The sequence below is a fragment of the Sciurus carolinensis genome, chromosome 2 (genome assembly GCF_902686445.1).
Source record: "Sciurus carolinensis chromosome 2, mSciCar1.2, whole genome shotgun sequence".
Lineage (NCBI taxonomy): Eukaryota > Metazoa > Chordata > Mammalia > Rodentia > Sciuridae > Sciurus > Sciurus carolinensis.
The window spans coordinates 123,367,822-123,391,173 of NC_062214.1; the positions used below are offsets into that span (position 1 = coordinate 123,367,822).

At 58.3% G+C, this 23,352-nt stretch overlaps 6 non-coding genes across 6 annotated transcripts; all 6 read right to left on the reverse strand.

Annotated features, from left to right (window-relative positions):
- Positions 1-416: 416 nt before the first annotated feature.
- Positions 417-510, reverse strand: Trnay-gua (transfer RNA tyrosine (anticodon GUA)). Its single transcript has 2 exons — positions 474-510; positions 417-452 (listed from the first exon to the last, which is right to left on the reverse strand). It is a non-coding gene; the product is annotated as a tRNA-Tyr (tRNA).
- A 3,419-nt stretch (positions 511-3,929) lies between these two features.
- Trnay-gua (transfer RNA tyrosine (anticodon GUA)) lies at positions 3,930-4,023 on the reverse strand. The gene is made up of 2 exons: positions 3,987-4,023; positions 3,930-3,965 (listed from the first exon to the last, which is right to left on the reverse strand). It is a non-coding gene; the product is annotated as a tRNA-Tyr (tRNA).
- Positions 4,024-7,452: 3,429 nt separating this feature from the next.
- Positions 7,453-7,546, reverse strand: Trnay-gua (transfer RNA tyrosine (anticodon GUA)). Its single transcript has 2 exons — positions 7,510-7,546; positions 7,453-7,488 (listed from the first exon to the last, which is right to left on the reverse strand). It is a non-coding gene; the product is annotated as a tRNA-Tyr (tRNA).
- Positions 7,547-10,970: 3,424 nt separating this feature from the next.
- Positions 10,971-11,064, reverse strand: Trnay-gua (transfer RNA tyrosine (anticodon GUA)). Its single transcript has 2 exons — positions 11,028-11,064; positions 10,971-11,006 (listed from the first exon to the last, which is right to left on the reverse strand). It is a non-coding gene; the product is annotated as a tRNA-Tyr (tRNA).
- Positions 11,065-14,490: 3,426 nt separating this feature from the next.
- Positions 14,491-14,584, reverse strand: Trnay-gua (transfer RNA tyrosine (anticodon GUA)). The gene is made up of 2 exons: positions 14,548-14,584; positions 14,491-14,526 (listed from the first exon to the last, which is right to left on the reverse strand). It is a non-coding gene; the product is annotated as a tRNA-Tyr (tRNA).
- Positions 14,585-20,387: 5,803 nt separating this feature from the next.
- On the reverse strand, positions 20,388-20,469 carry Trnal-aag (transfer RNA leucine (anticodon AAG)). Its single transcript has one exon. It is a non-coding gene; the product is annotated as a tRNA-Leu (tRNA).
- Between the last annotated feature and the right edge of the window lie 2,883 nt (positions 20,470-23,352).

A 23,352-nucleotide genomic window follows, 5' to 3' on the forward strand; every position in this document is an offset into this window, starting at 1 on the left:
GTGAGTGGCAGGGAAGCCTGCCTGCCCGGGTGTCGGTGTCGTCAGAGGCCCAGGCGCTGAGGCGCCGTGGGAGTGCCTTGTGGTTAAAAGTGCAGGATCCCGGGTGCGTGCCAGGGACGGCGGGAGGCAGCGGGGCACGGGGGTCCGGCTTGGGGAGGACACGGGTGGTGGGTGGCTTCTGGCAGCATCTGGAAGCATGGGTGGGGACCGCGTTTTTCCACCTCGCGCAGCCGGGGAAGGATGGGCCGGCCGGTGGCGTTCGCTGGCGGCAGCCGGCAGGGCAGCCCAGGCGGCGGGGAGGTGAGTGGTGCCCAGAGGCTTCTCCCGCTCTGGGCCCAGAAGGTGGGGCTGCGGCCGGGCCGGCTTGAGGTGAGGCGGGCCTGGGCGCGTGCGTGCGCGCAAAAGCGTGGGGCACGTCCTTCGAGCCGGAATCGAACCAGCGACCTAAGGATGTCCACAGCTGTCTGTCCAGTCTACAGTCCTCCGCTCTACCAGCTGAGCTATCGAAGGGTGCACACTGGCAGGGCTGGGTCCTCTGGCTTTGTGCAAACGGGGGAGGCCAGCTCGCGGGGAGGCTCCAGGCCCGAGGGAGCGAGGTCCCGTCTCTCTGTCTCCCTTTGCTTGGAGGTAGCCCTGCCCCGCCCCGCCCCGCCCCGCCCTGCCCTGCCCAGACCGGCTCAGTCCAGGCCCGCAGGGCCAGCACACCCCTTGCGGCGTGGGAGCCGCCCGTGTCCAGAGGGTCTGCCTGGCACGCCCTGGAACGCGGCGGGACCCGGCTCCGCGGAGTCCTCCAAGATGCCCACAGCAGGGCGCAGGGCTCTGGCGTCCTTAGGCTCCTGGCCTCCTGCCCCTCCGCGACCCCCGCTACCTCCCCCTTCTGCCGGGCAGAGTCCAGGAGCGTGGCGCCTAGGCGGCGTGGGAGGTGCAGGACCCCGAGACCCGGTGGGGACTGGCACACAGGAAGGTTGCGTCCGGCGGGCGGGCGGGGCGGAAAGCAAGAGAAGCAGATGGGGCAGCGGCAGGCGGATGGCCACCTAGCGCGCAGCCCGAGCCGCTCGCCAGGGTCCGCTGGGAGCCCCGACCGGTCCCTAGCAGCCTGGCCCCTAGGACCCCAGTGCCGGTGCCTGGTCCCCGCGGTGTCCCGTGCCCATGCCCTGCGGCCACGACCCGCTGCACACCACGCTCGCCAGCGCTCCATGCTTGGCGCGGTCAGAACCTCCCGCACAGTGCCACGTGTGGCGGAGACGACACAGCGTTAGGGGAAGGGGCCTCTGGCCCGCTCCGCCGCCACCGGCCCTGACACAGCACCAGGGATAGAGGACCCAGGGAGGCAGCCCGGCCGCGCCCCAGCACCCCCGCACCGCCCAGCGGGCCCAGGCTCCCTGCCTCTCCTCGCCAACCTCCTCCACAGGTCCTGTGCGCTTCCCCAAAGGGCCAAAGGGACAGAACGTAGGCGTCGGGGGAGGGGTGGGGCTCCTGACCCTGGAACCCAGACTTTCCCCATCCCGATGGATCCCAATAAATTGCAGGCCCCGTCCGCACCCCAAAGGGCCTCCCTCTCCCATCCGCCCAGCCTAGATCCCAGGGAGGCCCAGGCCTTGGCACCTCCCCGGGGAACATCACTACCCCGAGTGTGGCCATGCCCCTGGCAGGCGGGGCCTGCCTGCGCCTCCAGCCTCCAAGGTCCCTTCGCCCTGGAGAAACCCCAACCCTGCACTGCCAGCCCCACACCAAACCCCCACCCACCCTGAGAAGGGAGGAGCCCGGCTCCAGGGACTTCCCAAAACCCAGTGCCTCTCAGCTGCCCAGCCAGCCACAGAGGGGGGCGGGGCAGCAAGAGCAGCCTCCAGGGACCACCCGCTCTACCCTCCAGCAACAAAGCCAGATGTCGGGACCCAGTGGCCAGGTGAGGGGTGATTCCCAGAAGGCCTTTCCTTCTACCTTGGCACCCTGCCGCCTGGCCTCTGTACATGGGCTCACTCCAGTGGGGGACTCTCTCTGGCCACATGACTATTGGGTCCTGCCAGGCAGTGCAGGTGTCACAGGCTCACCCTAGCACGGGTACTGGCACTGGCACTCGATGCCTTTCGCTCAGAGGTGGGCACACAGTGTTGGGCGGTGGGGTGCCCACAAAGGGTGCCGGGCTCCGAAGGATGTTCCGAAGGGAACAAAGCCCTCGCTCCAGCCCTTCAGTTTCAGGTAAACCCCGTTCCAGGCTCAGAAGAAACCACACTCCCCCCGCCCCAGCCCCCCCCCCTCCCGGCCCTGCCCACCAAGCTCTGTCTCTCTCACACACCCATGCACTCCATGAGACCGTTCAAGCGCCCAGGGGATATGGGGGTCCAGGACTCTTCCCCTTCCCCTTTCCCTTTCCCTCAGGTCCCCAGGTTTCAGAGAGCTGCACACCCCCGCCCCCCGCCTCCCCATGCAGGGTCCACTGACCATCCTGTCCGTGACCGGTTCCCTGTGCACATCAGGCTCTGGACATACCTTCTAGGGGACAGGCTGAGACCAAGGCACACTCTTCTGGTGTTCCCCATGGGCACCCCTGCCCCATCCCCTCCTGATGGCCCTAGCCCACCCATCGCCCCCTGCACACTCTCTGGCTTCTCCCCAGCACCTCTTTTGCCAGGCTTCACTTCCATCTGGGCGCCCAAGGTCCCAAGCTGCTAGGACCCACCAGACCAGTGGTCTCAGTAGGAGGGTGAGATTCCGTGCCCTTTGCAAGACAAGGGCAAAGGTCCCTTGGCTGCCGGCCTTTGAGCCATGAGCTCCCCCTCACCGTGGGCTTCTTGGCGGGCATGGGGGACAATCTCCCTTTACTCTCACTCCTTCTCACTCAGCCTCAGCTCACCCCTGGCAGGACAAGGGCAACACGGGCTTTTGCCACCTTCCAGAGGTGAGGAGCAGAACCTGGGCTGTGCTGGCTCAGGCAGCAGGACCACAGAGACCTCCAGCATCTCCATTCATATGTGTCAAGGTTCAGGAAACGGAAACGTGAGGCTGGTGGCATGTGGACAGGAGGGGCACACCCTCTTCTTAAGCCTAAAGGGCAAACAGAGCACATGCCATGGCCCCCTAACCAAGGTGGCATGAACATTTTCCTCCTTCATCCGACTACACGTTCCTACACAAACAGGCAGAGAGAGACGGGAACCGGGACAGGCGTCAGATTGGGGGACAAAGACAGCAACTGAGTGATGGGCTGGGGTGGAGGAGTGTGGGGGGAGGGGGGTAGAAAATGACTGTGGCGGTGGGGGGGGGGCGATGGACAAGACTGACAGAAGAAAGGAGAGGTGGCAGGGGCTGGTGGGAATTTAAGGAGATGAAAGAGTGACAGAGCGGGGCAGACTGGAGATTGGGGCACCTGACTCGAGGTCCCCACCCCCCACCCCCCCATGGAGCAGAGAGGGAGGGCCGTGGGTTCTCAGGCCGGGTGGCATGGTGATTCTTTAGCACGCACATGGGCGCCGGTGACTCTCAGGGGCCAAGTCCCGGGTGCAGGAGGTGGGAAGGGCTGAGTGGCAGGGAAGCCTGCCTGCCCGGGTGTCGGTGTCGTCAGAGGCCCAGGCGCTGAGGCGCCGTGGGAGTGCCTTGTGGTTAAAAGTGCAGGATCCCGGGTGCGTGCCAGGGACGGCGGGAGGCAGCGGGGCACGGGGGTCCGGCTTGGGAGACACGGGTGGTGGGTGGCTTCTGGCAGCATCTGGAAGCATGGGTGGGGACCGCGTTTTTCCACCTCGCGCAGCCGGGGAAGGATGGGCCGGCCGGTGGCGTTCGCTGGCGGCAGCCGGCAGGGCAGCCCAGGCGGCGGGAGGTGAGTGGTGCCCAGAGGCTTCTCCCGCTCTGGGCCCAGAAGGTGGGCTGCGGCCGGGCCGGCTTGAGGTGAGGCGGGCCTGGGCGCGTGCGTGCGCGCAAAAGCGTGGGGCACGTCCTTCGAGCCGGAATCGAACCAGCGACCTAAGGATGTCCACAGCTGTCTGTCCAGTCTACAGTCCTCCGCTCTACCAGCTGAGCTATCGAAGGGTGCACACTGGCAGGGCTGGGTCCTCTGGCTTTGTGCAAACGGGGGAGGCCAGCTCGCGGGGAGGCTCCAGGCCCGAGGGAGCGAGGTCCCGTCTCTCTGTCTCCCTTTGCTTGGAGGTAGCCCTGCCCCGCCCCGCCCCGCCCCGCCCTGCCCTGCCCAGACCGGCTCAGTCCAGGCCCGCAGGGCCCAGCACACCCCTTGCGGCGTGGGAGCCGCCCGTGTCCAGAGGGTCTGCCTGGCACGCCCTGGAACGCGGCGGGACCCGGCTCCGCGGAGTCCTCCAAGATGCCCACAGCAGGGCGCAGGGCTCTGGCGTCCTTAGGCTCCTGGCCTCCTGCCCCTCCGCGACCCCCGCTACCTCCCCCTTTCTGCCGGGCAGAGTCCAGGAGCGTGGCGCCTAGGCGGCGTGGGAGGTGCAGGACCCCGAGACCCGGTGGGGACTGGCACACAGGAAGGTTGCGTCCCGGCGGGCGGGCGGGGCGGAAAGCAAGAGAAGCAGATGGGGCAGCGGCAGGCGGATGGCCACCTAGCGCGCAGCCCGAGCCGCTCGCCAGGGTCCGCTGGGAGCCCCGACCGGTCCCTAGCAGCCTGGCCCCTAGGACCCCAGTGCCGGTGCCCTGGTCCCCGCGGTGTCCCGTGCCCATGCCCTGCGGCCACGACCCGCTGCACACCACGCTCGCCAGCGCTCCATGCTTGGCGCGGTCAGAACCTCCCGCACAGTGCCACGTGTGGCGGAGACGACACAGCGTTAGGGGAAGGGGCCTCTGGCCCGCTCCGCCGCCACCGGCCCTGACACAGCACCAGGGATAGAGGACCCAGGGAGGCAGCCCGGCCGCGCCCCAGCACCCCCGCACCGCCCAGCGGGCCCAGGCTCCCTGCCTCTCCTCGCCAACCTCCTCCACCAGGTCCTGTGCGCTTCCCCAAAGGGCCAAAGGGACAGAACGTAGGCGTCGGGGGAGGGGTGGGGCTCCTGACCCTGGAACCCAGACTTTCCCCATCCCGATGGGATCCCAATAAATTGCAGGCCCCGTCCGCACCCCAAAGGGCCTCCCTCTCCCATCCGCCCAGCCTAGATCCCAGGGAGGCCCAGGCCTTGGCACCTCCCCGGGGAACATCACTACCCCGAGTGTGGCCATGCCCCTGGCAGGCGGGGCCTGCCTGCGCCTCCAGCCTCCAAGGGTCCCTTCGCCCTGGGAGAAACCCCAACCCTGCACTGCCAGCCCCACACCAAACCCCCACCCACCCTGAGAAGGGAGGAGCCCGGCTCCAGGGACTTCCCAAAACCCAGTGCCTCTCAGCTGCCCAGCCAGCCACAGAGGGGGGCGGGGCAGCAAGAGCAGCCTCCAGGGACCACCCCGCTCTACCCTCCAGCAACAAAGCCAGATGTCGGGACCCAGTGGCCAGGTGAGGGGTGATTCCCAGAAGGCCTTTCCTCTACCTTGGCACCCTGCCGCCTGGCCTCTGTACATGGGCTCACTCCAGTGGGGGACTCTCTCTGCCACATGACTATTGGGGTCCTGCCAGGCAGTGCAGGTGTCACAGGCTCACCCTAGCACGGGTACTGGCACTGGCACTCGATGCCTTTCGCTCAGAGGTGGGCACACAGTGTTGGGCGGTGGGGTGCCCACAAAGGGTGCCGGGCTCCGAAGGATGTTCCGAAGGGAACAAAGCCCTCGCTCCAGCCCTTCAGTTTCAGGTAAACCCCGTTCCAGGCTCAGAAGAAACCACACTCCCCCCGCCCCAGCCCCCCCCCCTCCCGGCCCTGCCCACCAAGCTCTGTCTCTCTCACACACCCATGCACTCCATGAGACCGTTCAAGCGCCCAGGGGATATGGGGGTCCAGGACTCTTCCCCTTCCCCTTTCCCTTTCCCATCAGGTCCCCAGGTTTCAGAGAGCTGCACACCCCCGCCCCCCGCCTCCCCATGCAGGGTCCACTGACCATCCTGTCCGTGACCGGTTCCCTGTGCACATCAGGCTCTGGACATACCTTCTAGGGGACAGGCTGAGACCAAGGCACACTCTTCTGGTGTTCCCCATGGGCACCCCTGCCCCATCCCCTCCTGATGGCCCTAGCCCACCCATCGCCCCCTGCACACTCTCTGGCTTCTCCCCAGCACCTCTTTTGCCAGGCTTCACTTCCATCTGGGCGCCCAAGGTCCCAAGCTGCTAGGACCCACCAGACCAGTGGTCTCAGTAGGAGGGTGAGATTCCGTGCCCTTTGCAAGACAAGGGCAAAGGTCCCTTGGCTGCCGGCCTTTGAGCCATGAGCTCCCCCTCACCGTGGGCTTCTTGGCGGGCATGGGGGACAATCTCCCTTTACTCTCACTCCTTCTCACTCAGCCTCAGCTCACCCCTGGCAGGACAAGGGCAACACGGGCTTTTGCCACCTTCCAGAGTGAGGAGCAGAACCTGGGCTGTGCTGGCTCAGGCAGCAGGACCACAGAGACCTCCAGCATCTCCATTCATATGTGTCAAGGTTCAGGAAACGGAAACGTGAGGCTGGTGGCATGTGGACAGGAGGGGCACACCCTCTTCTTAAGCCTAAAGGGCAAACAGAGCACATGCCATGGCCACCTAACCAAGCTGGCATGAACATTTTCCTCCTTCATCCGACTACACGTTCCTACACAAACAGGCAGAGAGAGACGGGAACCGGGACAGGCGTCAGATTGGGGGACAAAGACAGCACTGAGTGATGGGCTGGGGTGGAGGAGTGTGGGGGGAGGGGGGTAGAAAATGACTGTGGCGGGTGGGGGGGGGCGATGGACAAGACTGACAGAAGAAAGGAGAGGTGGCAGGGGCTGGTGGGAATTTAAGGAGATGAAAGAGTGACAGAGCGGGGCAGACTGGAGATTGGGGCACCTGACTCGAGGTCCCCACCCCCCACCCCCCCCATGGAGCAGAGAGGGAGGGCCGTGGGTTCTCAGGCCGGGTGGCATGGTGATTCTTTAGCACGCACATGGGCGCCGGTGACTCTCAGGGGCCAAGTCCCGGGTGCAGGAGGTGGGAAGGGCTGAGTGGCAGGGAAGCCTGCCTGCCCGGGTGTCGGTGTCGTCAGAGGCCCAGGCGCTGAGGCGCCGTGGGAGTGCCTTGTGGTTAAAAGTGCAGGATCCCGGGTGCGTGCCAGGGACGGCGGGAGGCAGCGGGGCACGGGGGTCCGGCTTGGGGAGACACGGGTGGTGGGTGGCTTCTGGCAGCATCTGGAAGCATGGGTGGGGACCGCGTTTTTCCACCTCGCGCAGCCGGGGAAGGATGGGCCGGCCGGTGGCGTTCGCTGGCGGCAGCCGGCAGGGCAGCCCAGGCGGCGGGAGGTGAGTGGTGCCCAGAGGCTTCTCCCGCTCTGGGCCCAGAAGGTGGGGCTGCGGCCGGGCCGGCTTGAGGTGAGGCGGGCCTGGGCGCGTGCGTGCGCGCAAAAGCGTGGGGCACGTCCTTCGAGCCGGAATCGAACCAGCGACCTAAGGATGTCCACAGCTGTCTGTCCAGTCTACAGTCCTCCGCTCTACCAGCTGAGCTATCGAAGGGTGCACACTGGCAGGGCTGGGTCCTCTGGCTTTGTGCAAACGGGGGAGGCCAGCTCGCGGGGAGGCTCCAGGCCCGAGGGAGCGAGGTCCCGTCTCTCTGTCTCCCTTTGCTTGGAGGTAGCCCTGCCCCGCCCCGCCCCGCCCCGCCCTGCCCTGCCCAGACCGGCTCAGTCCAGGCCCGCAGGGCCCAGCACACCCCTTGCGGCGTGGGAGCCGCCCGTGTCCAGAGGGTCTGCCTGGCACGCCCTGGAACGCGGCGGGACCCGGCTCCGCGGAGTCCTCCAAGATGCCCACAGCAGGGCGCAGGGCTCTGGCGTCCTTAGGCTCCTGGCCTCCTGCCCCTCCGCGACCCCCGCTACCTCCCCCTTTCTGCCGGGCAGAGTCCAGGAGCGTGGCGCCTAGGCGGCGTGGGAGGTGCAGGACCCCGAGACCCGGTGGGGACTGGCACACAGGAAGGTTGCGTCCGGCGGGCGGGCGGGGCGGAAAGCAAGAGAAGCAGATGGGGCAGCGGCAGGAGGATGGCCACCTAGCGCGCAGCCCGAGCCGCTCGCCAGGGTCCGCTGGGAGCCCCGACCGGTCCCTAGCAGCCTGGCCCCTAGGACCCCAGTGCCGGTGCCTGGTCCCCGCGGTGTCCCGTGCCCATGCCCTGCGGCCACGACCCGCTGCACACCACGCTCGCCAGCGCTCCATGCTTGGCGCGGTCAGAACCTCCCGCACAGTGCCACGTGTGGCGGAGACGACACAGCGTTAGGGGAAGGGGCCTCTGGCCCGCTCCGCCGCCACCGGCCCTGACACAGCACCAGGGATAGAGGACCCAGGGAGGCAGCCCGGCCGCGCCCCAGCACCCCCGCACCGCCCAGCGGGCCCAGGCTCCCTGCCTCTCCTCGCCAACCTCCTCCACCAGGTCCTGTGCGCTTCCCCAAAGGGCCAAAGGGACAGAACGTAGGCGTCGGGGGAGGGGTGGGGCTCCTGACCCTGGAACCCAGACTTTCCCCATCCCGATGGGATCCCAATAAATTGCAGGCCCCGTCCGCACCCCAAAGGGCCTCCCTCTCCCATCCGCCCAGCCTAGATCCCAGGGAGGCCCAGGCCTTGGCACCTCCCCGGGGAACATCACTACCCCGAGTGTGGCCATGCCCCTGGCAGGCGGGGCCTGCCTGCGCCTCCAGCCTCCAAGGTCCCTTCGCCCTGGGAGAAACCCCAACCCTGCACTGCCAGCCCCACACCAAACCCCCACCCACCCTGAGAAGGGAGGAGCCCGGCTCCAGGGACTTCCCAAAACCCAGTGCCTCTCAGCTGCCCAGCCAGCCACAGAGGGGGGCGGGGCAGCAAGAGCAGCCTCCAGGGACCACCCCGCTCTACCCTCCAGCAACAAAGCCAGATGTCGGGACCCAGTGGCCAGGTGAGGGGTGATTCCCAGAAGGCCTTTCCTTCTACCTTGGCACCCTGCCGCCTGGCCTCTGTACATGGGCTCACTCCAGTGGGGGACTCTCTCTGGCCACATGACTATGGGTCCTGCCAGCAGTGCAGGTGTCACAGGCTCACCCTAGCACGGGTACTGGCACTGGCACTCGATGCCTTTCGCTCAGAGGTGGGCACACAGTGTTGGGCGGTGGGGTGCCCACAAAGGGTGCCGGGCTCCGAAGGATGTTCCGAAGGGAACAAAGCCCTCGCTCCAGCCCTTCAGTTTCAGGTAAACCCCGTTCCAGGCTCAGAAGAAACCACACTCCCCCCCCCCAGCCCCCCCCCCCTCCCGGCCCTGCCCACCAAGCTCTGTCTCTCTCACACACCCATGCACTCCATGAGACCGTTCAAGCGCCCAGGGGATATGGGGGTCCAGGACTCTTCCCCTTCCCCTTTCCCTTTCCCTCAGGTCCCCAGGTTTCAGAGAGCTGCACACCCCCGCCCCCGCCTCCCCATGCAGGGTCCACTGACCATCCTGTCCGTGACCGGTTCCCTGTGCACATCAGGCTCTGGACATACCTTCTAGGGGACAGGCTGAGACCAAGGCACACTCTTCTGGTGTTCCCCATGGGCACCCCTGCCCCATCCCCTCCTGATGGCCCTAGCCCACCCATCGCCCCCTGCACACTCTCTGGCTTCTCCCCAGCACCTCTTTTGCCAGGCTTCACTTCCATCTGGGCGCCCAAGGTCCCAAGCTGCTAGGACCCACCAGACCAGTGGTCTCAGTAGGAGGGTGAGATTCCGTGCCCTTTGCAAGACAAGGGCAAAGGTCCCTTGGCTGCCGGCCTTTGAGCCATGAGCTCCCCCTCACCGTGGGCTTCTTGGCGGGCATGGGGGACAATCTCCCTTTACTCTCACTCCTTCTCACTCAGCCTCAGCTCACCCCTGGCAGGACAAGGGCAACACGGGCTTTTGCCACCTTCCAGAGGTGAGGAGCAGAACCTGGGCTGTGCTGGCTCAGGCAGCAGGACCACAGAGACCTCCAGCATCTCCATTCATATGTGTCAAGGTTCAGGAAACGGAAACGTGAGGCTGGTGGCATGTGGACAGGAGGGGCACACCCTCTTCTTAAGCCTAAAGGGCAAACAGAGCACATGCCATGGCCACCTAACCAAGCTGGCATGAACATTTTCCTCCTTCATCCGACTACACGTTCCTACACAAACAGGCAGAGAGAGACGGGAACCGGGACAGGCGTCAGATTGGGGGACAAGACAGCAACTGAGTGATGGGCTGGGGTGGAGGAGTGTGGGGGGAGGGGGGTAGAAAATGACTGTGGCGGTGGGGGGGGGGGCGATGGACAAGACTGACAGAAGAAAGGAGAGGTGGCAGGGGCTGGTGGGAATTTAAGGAGATGAAAGAGTGACAGAGCGGGGCAGACTGGAGATTGGGGCACCTGACTCGAGGTCCCCACCCCCCATCCCCCCATGGAGCAGAGAGGGAGGGCCGTGGGTTCTCAGGCCGGGTGGCATGGTGATTCTTTAGCACGCACATGGGCGCCGGTGACTCTCAGGGGCCAAGTCCCGGGTGCAGGAGGTGGGAAGGGCTGAGTGGCAGGGAAGCCTGCCTGCCCGGGTGTCGGTGTCGTCAGAGGCCCAGGCGCTGAGGCGCCGTGGGAGTGCCTTGTGGTTAAAAGTGCAGGATCCCGGGTGCGTGCCAGGGACGGCGGGAGGCAGCGGGGCACGGGGGTCCGGCTTGGGGAGACACGGGTGGTGGGTGGCTTCTGGCAGCATCTGGAAGCATGGGTGGGGACCGCGTTTTTCCACCTCGCGCAGCCGGGGAAGGATGGGCCGGCCGGTGGCGTTCGCTGGCGGCAGCCGGCAGGGCAGCCCAGGCGGCGGGAGGTGAGTGGTGCCCAGAGGCTTCTCCCGCTCTGGGCCCAGAAGGTGGGGCTGCGGCCGGGCCGGCTTGAGGTGAGGCGGGCCTGGGCGCGTGCGTGCGCGCAAAAGCGTGGGGCACGTCCTTCGAGCCGGAATCGAACCAGCGACCTAAGGATGTCCACAGCTGTCTGTCCAGTCTACAGTCCTCCGCTCTACCAGCTGAGCTATCGAAGGGTGCACACTGGCAGGGCTGGGTCCTCTGGCTTTGTGCAAACGGGGGAGGCCAGCTCGCGGGGAGGCTCCAGGCCCGAGGGAGCGAGGTCCCGTCTGTCTGTCTCCCTTTGCTTGGAGGTAGCCCTGCCCCGCCCCGCCCCGCCCCGCCCTGCCCTGCCCAGACCGGCTCAGTCCAGGCCCGCAGGGCCCAGCACACCCCTTGCGGCGTGGGAGCCGCCCGTGTCCAGAGGGTCTGCCTGGCACGCCCTGGAACGCGGCGGGACCCGGCTCCGCGGAGTCCTCCAAGATGCCCACAGCAGGGCGCAGGGCTCTGGCGTCCTTAGGCTCCTGGCCTCCTGCCCCTCCGCGACCCCCGCTACCTCCCCCTTTCTGCCGGGCAGAGTCCAGGAGCGTGGCGCCTAGGCGGCGTGGGAGGTGCAGGACCCCGAGACCCGGTGGGGACTGGCACACAGGAAGGTTGCGTCCGGCGGGCGGGCGGGGCGGAAAGCAAGAGAAGCAGATGGGGCAGCGGCAGGCGGATGGCCACCTAGCGCGCAGCCCGAGCCGCTCGCCAGGGTCCGCTGGGAGCCCCGACCGGTCCCTAGCAGCCTGGCCCCTAGGACCCCAGTGCCGGTGCCTGGTCCCCGCGGTGTCCCGTGCCCATGCCCTGCGGCCACGACCCGCTGCACACCACGCTCGCCAGCGCTCCATGCTTGGCGCGGTCAGAACCTCCCGCACAGTGCCACGTGTGGCGGAGACGACACAGCGTTAGGGGAAGGGGCCTCTGGCCCGCTCCGCCGCCACCGGCCCTGACACAGCACCAGGGATAGAGGACCCAGGGAGGCAGCCCGGCCGCGCCCCAGCACCCCCGCACCGCCCAGCGGGCCCAGGCTCCCTGCCTCTCCTCGCCAACCTCCTCCACCAGGTCCTGTGCGCTTCCCCAAAGGGCCAAAGGGACAGAACGTAGGCGTCGGGGGAGGGGTGGGGCTCCTGACCCTGGAACCCAGACTTTCCCCATCCCGATGGGATCCCAATAAATTGCAGGCCCCGTCCGCACCCCAAAGGGCCTCCCTCTCCCATCCGCCCAGCCTAGATCCCAGGGAGGCCCAGGCCTTGGCACCTCCCCGGGGAACATCACTACCCCGAGTGTGGCCATGCCCCTGGCAGGCGGGGCCTGCCTGCGCCTCCAGCCTCCAAGGTCCCTTCGCCCTGGGAGAAACCCCAACCCTGCACTGCCAGCCCCACACCAAACCCCCACCCACCCTGAGAAGGGAGGAGCCCGGCTCCAGGGACTTCCCAAAACCCAGTGCCTCTCAGCTGCCCAGCCAGCCACAGAGGGGGGCGGGGCAGCAAGAGCAGCCTCCAGGGACCACCCCGCTCTACCCTCCAGCAACAAAGCCAGATGTCGGGACCCAGTGGCCAGGTGAGGGGTGATTCCCAGAAGGCCTTTCCTTCTACCTTGGCACCCTGCCGCCTGGCCTCTGTACATGGGCTCACTCCAGTGGGGGACTCTCTCTGGCCACATGACTATTGGGTCCTGCCAGGCAGTGCAGGTGTCACAGGCTCACCCTAGCACGGGTACTGGCACTGGCACTCGATGCCTTTCGCTCAGAGGTGGGCACACAGTGTTGGGCGGTGGGGTGCCCACAAAGGGTGCCGGGCTCCGAAGGATGTTCCGAAGGGAACAAAGCCCTCGCTCCAGCCCTTCAGTTTCAGGTAAACCCCGTTCCAGGCTCAGAAGAAACCACACTCCCCCCGCCCCAGCCCCCCCCCCTCCCGGCCCTGCCCACCAAGCTCTGTCTCTCTCACACACCCATGCACTCCATGAGACCGTTCAAGCGCCCAGGGGATATGGGGGTCCAGGACTCTTCCCCTTCCCCTTTCCCTTTCCCTCAGGTCCCCAGGTTTCAGAGAGCTGCACACCCCCGCCCCCCGCCTCCCCATGCAGGGTCCACTGACCATCCTGTCCGTGACCGGTTCCCTGTGCACATCAGGCTCTGGACATACCTTCTAGGGGACAGGCTGAGACCAAGGCACACTCTTCTGGTGTTCCCCATGGGCACCCCTGCCCCATCCCCTCCTGATGGCCCTAGCCCACCCATCGCCCCCTGCACACTCTCTGGCTTCTCCCAGCACCTCTTTTGCCAGGCTTCACTTCCATCTGGGCGCCCAAGGTCCCAAGCTGCTAGGACCCACCAGACCAGTGGTCTCAGTAGGAGGGTGAGATTCCGTGCCCTTTGCAAGACAAGGGCAAAGGTCCCTTGGCTGCCGGCCTTTGAGCCATGAGCTCCCCCTCACCGTGGGCTTCTTGGCGGGCATGGGGGACAATCTCCCTTTACTCTCACTCCTTCTCACTCAGCCTCAGCTCACCCCTGGCAGGACAAGGGCAACACGGGCTTTTGCCACCTTCCAGAGGTGAGGAGCAGAACCTGGGCTGTGCTGGCTCAGGCAGCAGGACCACAGAGACCTCCAGCATCTCCATTCATATGTGTCAAGGTTCAGGAAACGGAAACGTGAGGCTGGTGGCATGTGGACAGGAGGGGCACACCCTCTTCTTAAGCCTAAAGGGCAAACAGAGCACATGCCATGGCCCCCTAACCAAGGTGGCATGAACATTTTCCTCCTTCATCCGACTACACGTTCCTACACAAACAGGCAGAGAGAGACGGGAACCGGGACAGGCGTCAGATTGGGGGACAAAGACAGCAACTGAGTGATGGGCTGGGGTGGAGGAGTGTGGGGGGAGGGGGGTAGAAAATGACTGTGGCGGTGGGGGGGGGGGCGATGGACAAGACTGACAGAAGAAAGGAGAGGTGGCAGGGGCTGGTGGGAATTTAAGGAGATGAAAGAGTGACAGAGCGGGGCAGACTGGAGATTGGGGCACCTGACTCGAGGTCCCCACCCCCCACCCCCCCATGGAGCAGAGAGGGAGGGCCGTGGGTTCTCAGGCCGGGTGGCATGGTGATTCTTTAGCACGCACATGGGCGCCGGTGACTCTCAGGGGCCAAGTCCCGGGTGCAGGAGGTGGGAAGGGCTGAGTGGCAGGGAAGCCTGCCTGCCCGGGTGTCGGTGTCGTCAGAGGCCAGGCGCTGAGGCGCCGTGGGAGTGCCTTGTGGTTAAAAGTGCAGGATCCCGGGTGCGTGCCAGGGACGGCGGGAGGCAGCGGGGCACGGGGGTCCGGCTTGGGGAGACACGGGTGGTGGGTGGCTTCTGGCAGCATCTGGAAGCATGGGTGGGGACCGCGTTTTTCCACCTCGCGCAGCCGGGGAAGGATGGGCCGGCCGGTGGCGTTCGCTGGCGGCAGCCGGCAGGGCAGCCCAGGCGGCGGGAGGTGAGTGGTGCCCAGAGGCTTCTCCCGCTCTGGGCCCAGAAGGTGGGGCTGCGGCCGGGCCGGCTTGAGGTGAGGCGGGCCTGGGCGCGTGCGTGCGCGCAAAAGCGTGGGGCACGTCCTTCGAGCCGGAATCGAACCAGCGACCTAAGGATGTCCACAGCTGTCTGTCCAGTCTACAGTCCTCCGCTCTACCAGCTGAGCTATCGAAGGGTGCACACTGGCAGGGCTGGGTCCTCTGGCTTTGTGCAAACGGGGGAGGCCAGCTCGCGGGGAGGCTCCAGGCCCGAGGGAGCGAGGTCCCGTCTCTCTGTCTCCCTTTGCTTGGAGGTAGCCCTGCCCCGCCCCGCCCCGCCCCGCCCCGCCCCGCCCTGCCCTGCCCAGACCGGCTCAGTCCAGGCCCGCAGGGCCCAGCACACCCCTTGCGGCGTGGGAGCCGCCCGTGTCCAGAGGGTCTGCCTGGCACGCCCTGGAACGCGGCGGGACCCGGCTCCGCGGAGTCCTCCAAGATGCCCACAGCAGGGCGCAGGGCTCTGGCGTCCTTAGGCTCCTGGCCTCCTGCCCCTCCGCGACCCCCGCTACCTCCCCCTTTCTGCCGGGCAGAGTCCAGGAGCGTGGCGCCTAGGCGGCGTGGGAGGTGCAGGACCCCGAGACCCGGTGGGGACTGGCACACAGGAAGGTTGCGTCCGGCGGGCGGGCGGGGCGGAAAGCAAGAGAAGCAGATGGGGCAGCGGCAGGCGGATGGCCACCAAGCGCGCAGCCGGAGCCGCTCGCCAGGGTCCGCTGGGAGCCCCAACCGGTCCCTAGCAGCCTGGCCCCTAGGACCCCAGTGCCGGTGCCTGGTCCCCGCGGTGTCCCGTGCCCATGCCCTGCGGCCACGACCCGCTGCACACCACGCTCGCCAGCGCTCCATGCTTGGCGCGGTCAGAACCTCCCGCACAGTGCCACGTGTGGCGGAGACGACACAGCGTTAGGGGAAGGGGCCTCTGGCCCGCTCCGCCGCCACCGGCCCTGACACAGCACCAGGGATAGAGGACCCAGGGAGGCAGCCCGGCCGCGCCCCAGCACCCCCGCACCGCCCAGCGGGCCCAGGCTCCCTGCCTCTCCTCGCCAACCTACTCCACTGTCGGGGTACCCTGGACCCCTGGCCCTAGGTGTGGCTAAGATGGCGCCTGGCGGTGAGCCAGAGCAGTTAACTTTTGCACAAACAACTGACATCATTTTAAGGAAGTCTTTATGACTGGTTCTCTGGTCTCATGCACAACGCATGATCTCGGTATGCCCTGCTTGGTTCTCCTTATCTGTCCACGCTTTTCCCTCGTGTGCTCTCCTTTGATTGGTGGTTTTACCTATATAAGGTCTGTAACTTCCCTGCTGGGAGAGGGAAAAAGAGGATAAGAAAAAGAAACAATAGAAGCAGAATGACAGCGCGCAATAAAGCATTGAAACTTCAACCAGGTGTGGTGTTTCTCTGCGGGCAGGGAACGCAATACTCCACCAGGTCCTGTGCGCTTCCCCAAAGGGCCAAAGGGATAGAACGTAGGCGACGGGGGAGGGGTGAGGCTCCTGAACCTGAAACCCAGTCTTTCCCCATCCCGATGGGATCCCAATAACTTGCGGGCCCACTCCCCACCCCAAAGGGCCTCACTCTCCCATCCGCCCAGCCTAGATCCCAGGGAGGCACAGGCCTTGGCACCTCCCCGGGAATACTAAAAAAAAAAAAAAAAAGAAAGAAAAGAAAGAAAGAAAAGAAAAAGAGAAAGAAAAAAAAAAGAAAGAAAGAAAAAGGGAAATAAAGAAGTGTTAATAGAGCTAGAGATATAGCTCACTGGTAAAACCTTTGCCTGTCATGCGTGAAGCCTGTTTGAGCTCTCAGTAAGTTCGCAGTTACCTGTGCACGCGCGTGCGCACACACACACACACACGGACCCACGCACATTGGTATATTAAAAAATTCAACATAATTTAATCAGTTTCTGTATTTCTGTATGCTTGACTTTTGGTGATCAAATGGTTTACTTTCTAGTCGATGGAATCTTGTTTATAATGGTTCCTGTGAACCACTTAATTGGTCCTGTGTTTTGACATGACCCATTACTTATTACTGCCAAATGTCAAAAGTTTGGAGGAATTCTTGCTTTTTTGCCATGCTATTCTTGCTTATTTTCTGCTCCGATTCTGAAATCAGCCACTTTTCTAAGAAAAAATACCTAGCTTTTTATTTGGAGTGTTTTTTTAGAGACAGTAATATTTCAGAGAGTTTCATGACAGAACTTGCATCTATTTTGTCTTAATCAAAAAGAAATTACACATATAAAATACATTCATATACATATATAATGCATAATATAACTCATAGAAAAATAATTTTTAAAAACGTATATATCTTTCTATTGGGGATTAGTAAGGTACATACCTAGCTAGATTGGAAGCTTTTCCCTGCTACTTGTCACAATATTTTGTATGTGTTTTTTAATAGTTAAAATAACTTTATAGGAAAAATTGGGGGAGGTATAGTTGAATCATTTTTCTGAAATGATTTAGACTCATTGGCAGTAGTGGGAACTCCTCCTAGTGACCAGCACCTAAATCCTGCATCTTAGGCCATTTGGCTGTATTATCTACCATTGAAGGACACTCCAAGTTCTTCCCCAAATTTTATTGACTAGATGAAATGTGTTGAGCATCACTATTTGCTTGAGAAAAGAAGTTCTGGCTTTCTAGAAAGTAAACTTCTGGAAGATAGGGCCCTGCCTCCTAAAGCCAAGCTCAGTTCCCCACAAAAAACAAATATCACTGATTTGTTAATTGTATGTATATCTTGATACCATCTCCAACCAAGAGGAGGGAGTAAGGACAGGAAACAAAACCACTGCTTTCACATGTCAGCCATGCACTAAAACTTCGGCTCTACACCACTTAGAGTCCTAGAAAGAGCTATGCAGAGCCTGGGAGTGACCACTGACATTAGCTGAGTCTTGTAGCTGCTCCCCTATTGCTCCTGGACATCACAATTTTTGCGAATAGGATCTTAAGAGCAGTGCGCAGGTAGGCTGGGAACAATTCAGCAAACTGATGGAAAGAATGCTCTTGGGTAATCATTTGGAGTGGCATCCAGTACACAGATAGCAGGGATGGCTTGAGCTAGGCTCTTGGACAGGACATCCATAGAAACAGGAAGGATAAGATGCTGGGAGATAGTCATCATAGTTCTATGACTGCATATGTTTTCTCAGTGAAATAGAAAGCTAAAAGTAAGAGTGCCTGAGAGGGTTTTGGCTTTTGAATAAACAAGAGAAGGGATAAAAGTCTTTTAGAATGGTACAGTGAAGAGACTGAGAAAAATAATGATTGCACATGAGTCCAGTGGCACATGTCTGTAATCCAAGTGACTTGGGAGGCTGAGACAGGAGAATCAGAAGTTCAAGGCCAGCCCAGGCAATTTAGTGAAAACCTGTCTCAGAATAAAAAGGGGTGGGGATGTATCTCAGTGGTACAACCCATCCTCTTCGTTTCAATCAGTATCACAACATAAAATAAAATTAAAAAATAAGATTTTCATGTAGACACACTTGAGATTACCGTCATGAATTTAAGTGGAGGTCAGTTCAGCATCACTTTTTCTGTGTTTAGTTCATTTAGGTAAGTGTGGGGACTGAATGTTGTATGTAGGTAAGGATTGCAATTTTTCTAAGTGAGTAAACCTAAGTAAAAGAGAGTCAACCAACTCATACCTCTAGACCAAGACTTCAGCAAGGAACTTGAAATTTTTCTTATTGCCTCTTATTAGGGCATGAGCCACCTCCTTTCTTTCGTCACCCCCCTTAAATGAGGATCCTCCTGTTTAGGTGTTTTATCCTTCTCTACCTCTCCTCAGACAAAATGAGAAAACACAATTTAGCTAGATTCAATCTGGGTTGCTATGGATACCAAATTCCATCCATTCGCTCTGTAGGAACCCCCAACACTGGTCTGCAAGTACACTATACACATTGCTCAAAAGATGAAAATGTCATATAGAAATTCTGATTGTGAGTCAAAACTTTCTTGTTCTCTTGAGGGCAAGTATGGAGAAGCAGTCATGGTCCTTGATCCGAGTCTGCCAGAGTTGAAATACATTCCTCCTCCTGTGAGCATTGACTCCTTGCTGAGTTCATCTCCTGAGAGTCTTGCCCCATTGTTCTCCTTTCTTTTCACTTTCCTTCCTCTCCACCTCCCAGTAGAAAAAGATACAGAGGCAAGGGAACAAACTGCTTGGGAAACAGTAATGGGGCTTGAATATTGGGAGGCTGAAATGGAGAGGAAGTAGATTAATGGGAAGTGAAGGAGCCCATTCTAAAGTCATGACTGTACGCAGGAGACAGTAGAGACCACAGGGTCTGTGCCCTGTACTCTTGCCAAAGAGGTTACCACTTGACTCACAGACTGTCCATTTATGTGAAAAAGAAATAAAACAAACACCACTTCCTGTCCCTACTCAGTCCTTACATCAGTTCTTCTGTCACATGAACAGATAGCAGCTTCTTTCCCCCCATACTTTTATTGATGCATTATAATTATACATAATAGTGGAGTTCATTGCTGCATATCCATACATGCACATGATATTACATATAATTTGACCATTATCATTCTCCAGTATTCCCCTTTTCCTCCCCTCCTTCCTCCCCTTTGTCCCTTTTCTTTACTGGTCTCCTTTCCATTTTTGTTGCTTTTTTTTTTTTTTTTTTTTTTTTTTTTTTTTTTGTGGTGCTGGGGATTGAACCCAGGGCCTTGTGCTTACAAGGCAAGCACTCTACCGACTGAGCTATCTCCCCAGCCCCTCCTTTCCATTTTTATGAGATTCTGCTCCCTTCCACTTTTCCTTTTCCCTCCCTAACATCCACAAATGAAAGAAAACATATTGACACTTGACTTTTTGTTTGGTTTAATTTGCTTAACATAATGCTTTCAAATTCCACCCATTCCCTGCAAATGTCATAATTTCATTCTTCTTTATGGCAGAACAAAACTCCTTTGTGTGCCTCATTGTGTACCATCTTTTCTTTATTCATTTATCCTCTAATGGACACCTAGGCTGGTTCCATAATTTGGCTACTGTGAATTGTGGTGCTATAAACACGAGTATGCATGTATTGCTATAGAATTATGACTTTAATTCTTTAAGATAGACACTGAGAAGTGGTATAGCTAGGTCCTATGGTGGTGCCATTCCTAGTGTTTTGAGAAAATTTCATACTGATTTTGATAATTGGTTGTACTGATTTACAATCCCACATCCTCTCCAGCATTTATTATTGTTTGTGTTCTTGATGGTAGACATTCTAACTGGTGTGAGATGAAATCTCAGTGTAGTTTTGATTTGCATCTCCCTAATTGCTAGGGTTGTTGGATTTTTTTTTTTTCTTTTTGCATAAGTTTATTTGTTGCCATTTGTATTTCTTCTTTTGAGAAGTGTCTGTTTAGTTAGTTTGCCCATTTATTGATTGAGTTATTTGTTTTTGTTTTGTTTTGTTTGTTCTTTGGATTGGTTTTTCTTTTGTGTGTGTGCTAAGATTTTTTTCAGTTCTTTATATATTTTAAATATTAAGACTCTGTCAGAAGAGTAGCTAGCAAAGATTTCCTTCCAGTCCGTGGGGTCTTTCTTCACATTCTTATTTGCTGTGCAGAAGTTCTTTTTAATTCGATGTCATCCCATTTATTAATTTTTTGTTTTATTTCCTGAACTCTAGGAGTCCTATGGAAGAAGTCTGCCTCTGCCAATATGTTGGAGAGTTGACTACATTTTCTTCTAGGACTTGCACTTGACTTCCCTACCATACTTGTGAACTTCATCTTTGAAGATATATTGAAATGTACTGAGTGGTAAAAGTATGGTAACTTCAAAACCTAAACTCAAGCCAGGGGCTCACACTTCACAATCACTGATCTCCTTGGGAAAGGGTCAGGGTCAGAATTCTAAGAAAAGAAAGAATTAACACCCTCTGTGTACCTTAAACATTAAAGGGTCTCACTCTGGCAGTGGTGGGATTCGAACCCACGCCTCCGAAGAGACTGGAACCTTAATCCAGCGCCTTAGACCGCTCGGCCACACTACCAGCTGCTTACTGGTCTTTTACCTATCTTTCTAATGGTAACTGCGTTCCTTTATCTTTTAGCGGTTTTCTAAGTTGTGTCTTAGGTGACCTAATTTCAGGCATCACCTGTGAGCCTTGGGAGGATAGATTTAGGGAATAGACGGTCCCTTAGCAACTTACTCTCCTTGTCGACTCTGGAACGATTCTCTTCCACTCGGGGCTTAAAGAGGAAGGATGCATACGAGTAATGAGCTGGTGAAATCTATACCACACACTAGCTATGGGCCGTTTGCAGTTGTTGACTGTATTTTGCCACAAATTTCTAGGAAAGATAAGCCAGATTTGAAGGTACCTAGACCACAAAATTCTGGCTCCGAGGAAACACGACTTAGAGCATTTGCAAATGCCAGAGGGTCTACTTAAAACTGTAATATAATCAACTCTACAGCCCTGCTCTACACCAGCCGAGATATTGCAGGGTCACATGTATAGGTAGCTGCGCGGGTGCGTTCTTTCCTCCGGGAAGGCGAAGCTCCCCCCCGCCCCCAAACTTTTACACTCTTCCAAATCGGTGGGGATGTCTCCATTGTGCTCTTAGAGACAGAATAGATGCTTATGCCATTTGAATTTCATGGTTTTAGGATCTTAATGGTCTCCCAGGTCTGTAACCTTGGCATTTCAACCTTGCAAAGCAATCTTCTGAACCAGCTCTTGTCTCTCCAAAACTTATTTTGGCGTGCAGAGCAAGGAGCTCGAGTTGCTTGCTAACAAAAGCTGCCCCTCCACGGGCTCGTCCAACGACACACCCAGTATAATTAAGCCAGACCTCCGGGAGTACCTCCAGGCCCTTCTCCCCTAGAAACCTGATCTGGTTCAGTGGACTCATTTTTCTGAGAAAAAGCTTTGGAGAGAAGTGAACTGGGACAGGCCTGCGGCTACACAGGGGCAGAATTGGGGTTTCTCGTCTCAGCAGCCATCTTCTCCCATCAGGTAGTGTTTTACTATCACAGAATACTGTGTCCTCTTTTACACATCACTCTCATTTGATGAATAAGGCTGTTGCTGTTTTTCTAAAGGGCACTTATTCTTCTTCAGTTTGAACCCTGCACTTCAAACCCCAAAATAATTATATCTCTGGAGCAGTAGGTCTCAACATTGACTACTCATTCGAATAATGTGTGTGGCATTTTAAAAATTCCAATACCAAGACCACTCTACAGACCCATTACATCAGAATCTCTGTGGGTGGTATCCAAGCACTAGTAGTTATCAAGTATTCCAGTAGCAGCCAACCCAGTGTGAAGCTGAAGATCTGAAGAAGCTACATATCAAAGATTCTGCAAACTGACCTTGGCTGAGTAGAACATGTGACTGTGGAGAGGTGGAATTTTTGCAAGTTGAGAGTCAAAAATATCTTGGGCTATCTTAGGCCCTTTAGAAAAACAGCCATTTCCTTTTAACTTCTATGTCTGACCTCACATTTTCTGGACTATTAGGTAAACCTCTCAGAATGCATTGTTCAGTTTAGTGGATCTCTAGCCACCACCAACTCTGAAGCTAGAGTGCAATAAAATGCCATCTGACACTTATTGGAAAGACTTCCTCACTTTGTTGCAGCCTACTTACCTAATGCTCCCACCAACATATTTGTTGAATATGTGGATTTATAACCTTTTTTGCACTTTTATTATAAAAATTCATGTAATTTCTTTCACTTTGTAACACATCATTCAAGGTAACTTGAATCCATGTTCTTGGGCCATGGCTACTCATATTTGGCTCAGAATAAACAATTTTCTTATTTCCTTTAAAGCAGGGTTGTTGTTTTATGGGAACACTGTAGAACCAGTGCCTGAATTTACTCTAACAAGCCATGCTATTCCTTTTAAGGACATCTCCCTTGTCCTCCCGTGTCAAAACCTCTTTGGGTCAGTTGCTGTTCCTCCATACACAACTCAGAAAGGTGAGTACCAGTTTCAATGCTTGGATGGTAACTGCCAGATGCTGCTCTGCCATCATTGTCAGATTCCAGACCACTGCTAGAAAGAAAGGGTCCTGTACTAGAGGAGGGCGAAGTTATTCATAGACCATGTATGGAAAGAAAATAATTCTGTCCTCCACCCTTCATGAGTTCTTAGCTGAGAATTCCTGTAACAAAAGACAGATTAGTAAGAGAAAACAGATGGAAGTTTGCATACCTCTTATTTCTTGTTACATGGGAGATAACACAGAGGAAGTGCCACTAGGAGGCATTTTTAGGGGTAAGCTCCAATACTTAGCAGAGGGAGAGGAATTGCCCCTTTAAAAGACTGTTAATGCACTTTTGAAGTTGTTTTTCTTTTTGTTTCAGCTAAGACTTTTAGGAGAAATTTACAGGGTACCAGCCAAAATCACAGAGTCACTCTGCCTCATTCTTTTTAGATGACCTAGAGTCAATTTTGCTTATTACAGTACTAAATTCTTTCCCCAGGGGCATTTGTGCCCTGTGCCTGCCTCTACATGTGATGATGAGTCTTTCTTATAGGAATATGTGTGTCTCTGAGTAAAAATCCCTTGCCTTTTCTGTTGAGAGAGAACACTGTTTTACAAATTAACTCCAGGGCTCTTTTTACGCATTGCAAGTAATAAACTCCTTTCTCTCCTGGCTGTACTTATTGGTTTTGCACCCACCACAAGGCAAACCCATTGCATTCAGTCACAGTAATTTTTCTTTTCTTTTGGTGGTACTGGAGATTGAACCCAGGGTCTTGCACACACATGCACTCTACCACTGAGCTACATCCCCAGCTCCGGTAAATCTTTAGAGTAGATCTCAAGAGCTGTTTCTTTCTCTTCCTCTCTCCCTGCTCCTCCCTAATCTCTTCCCTCCCTAGTCTCAGGGGAAACAGGATTACCTTTTTCCCC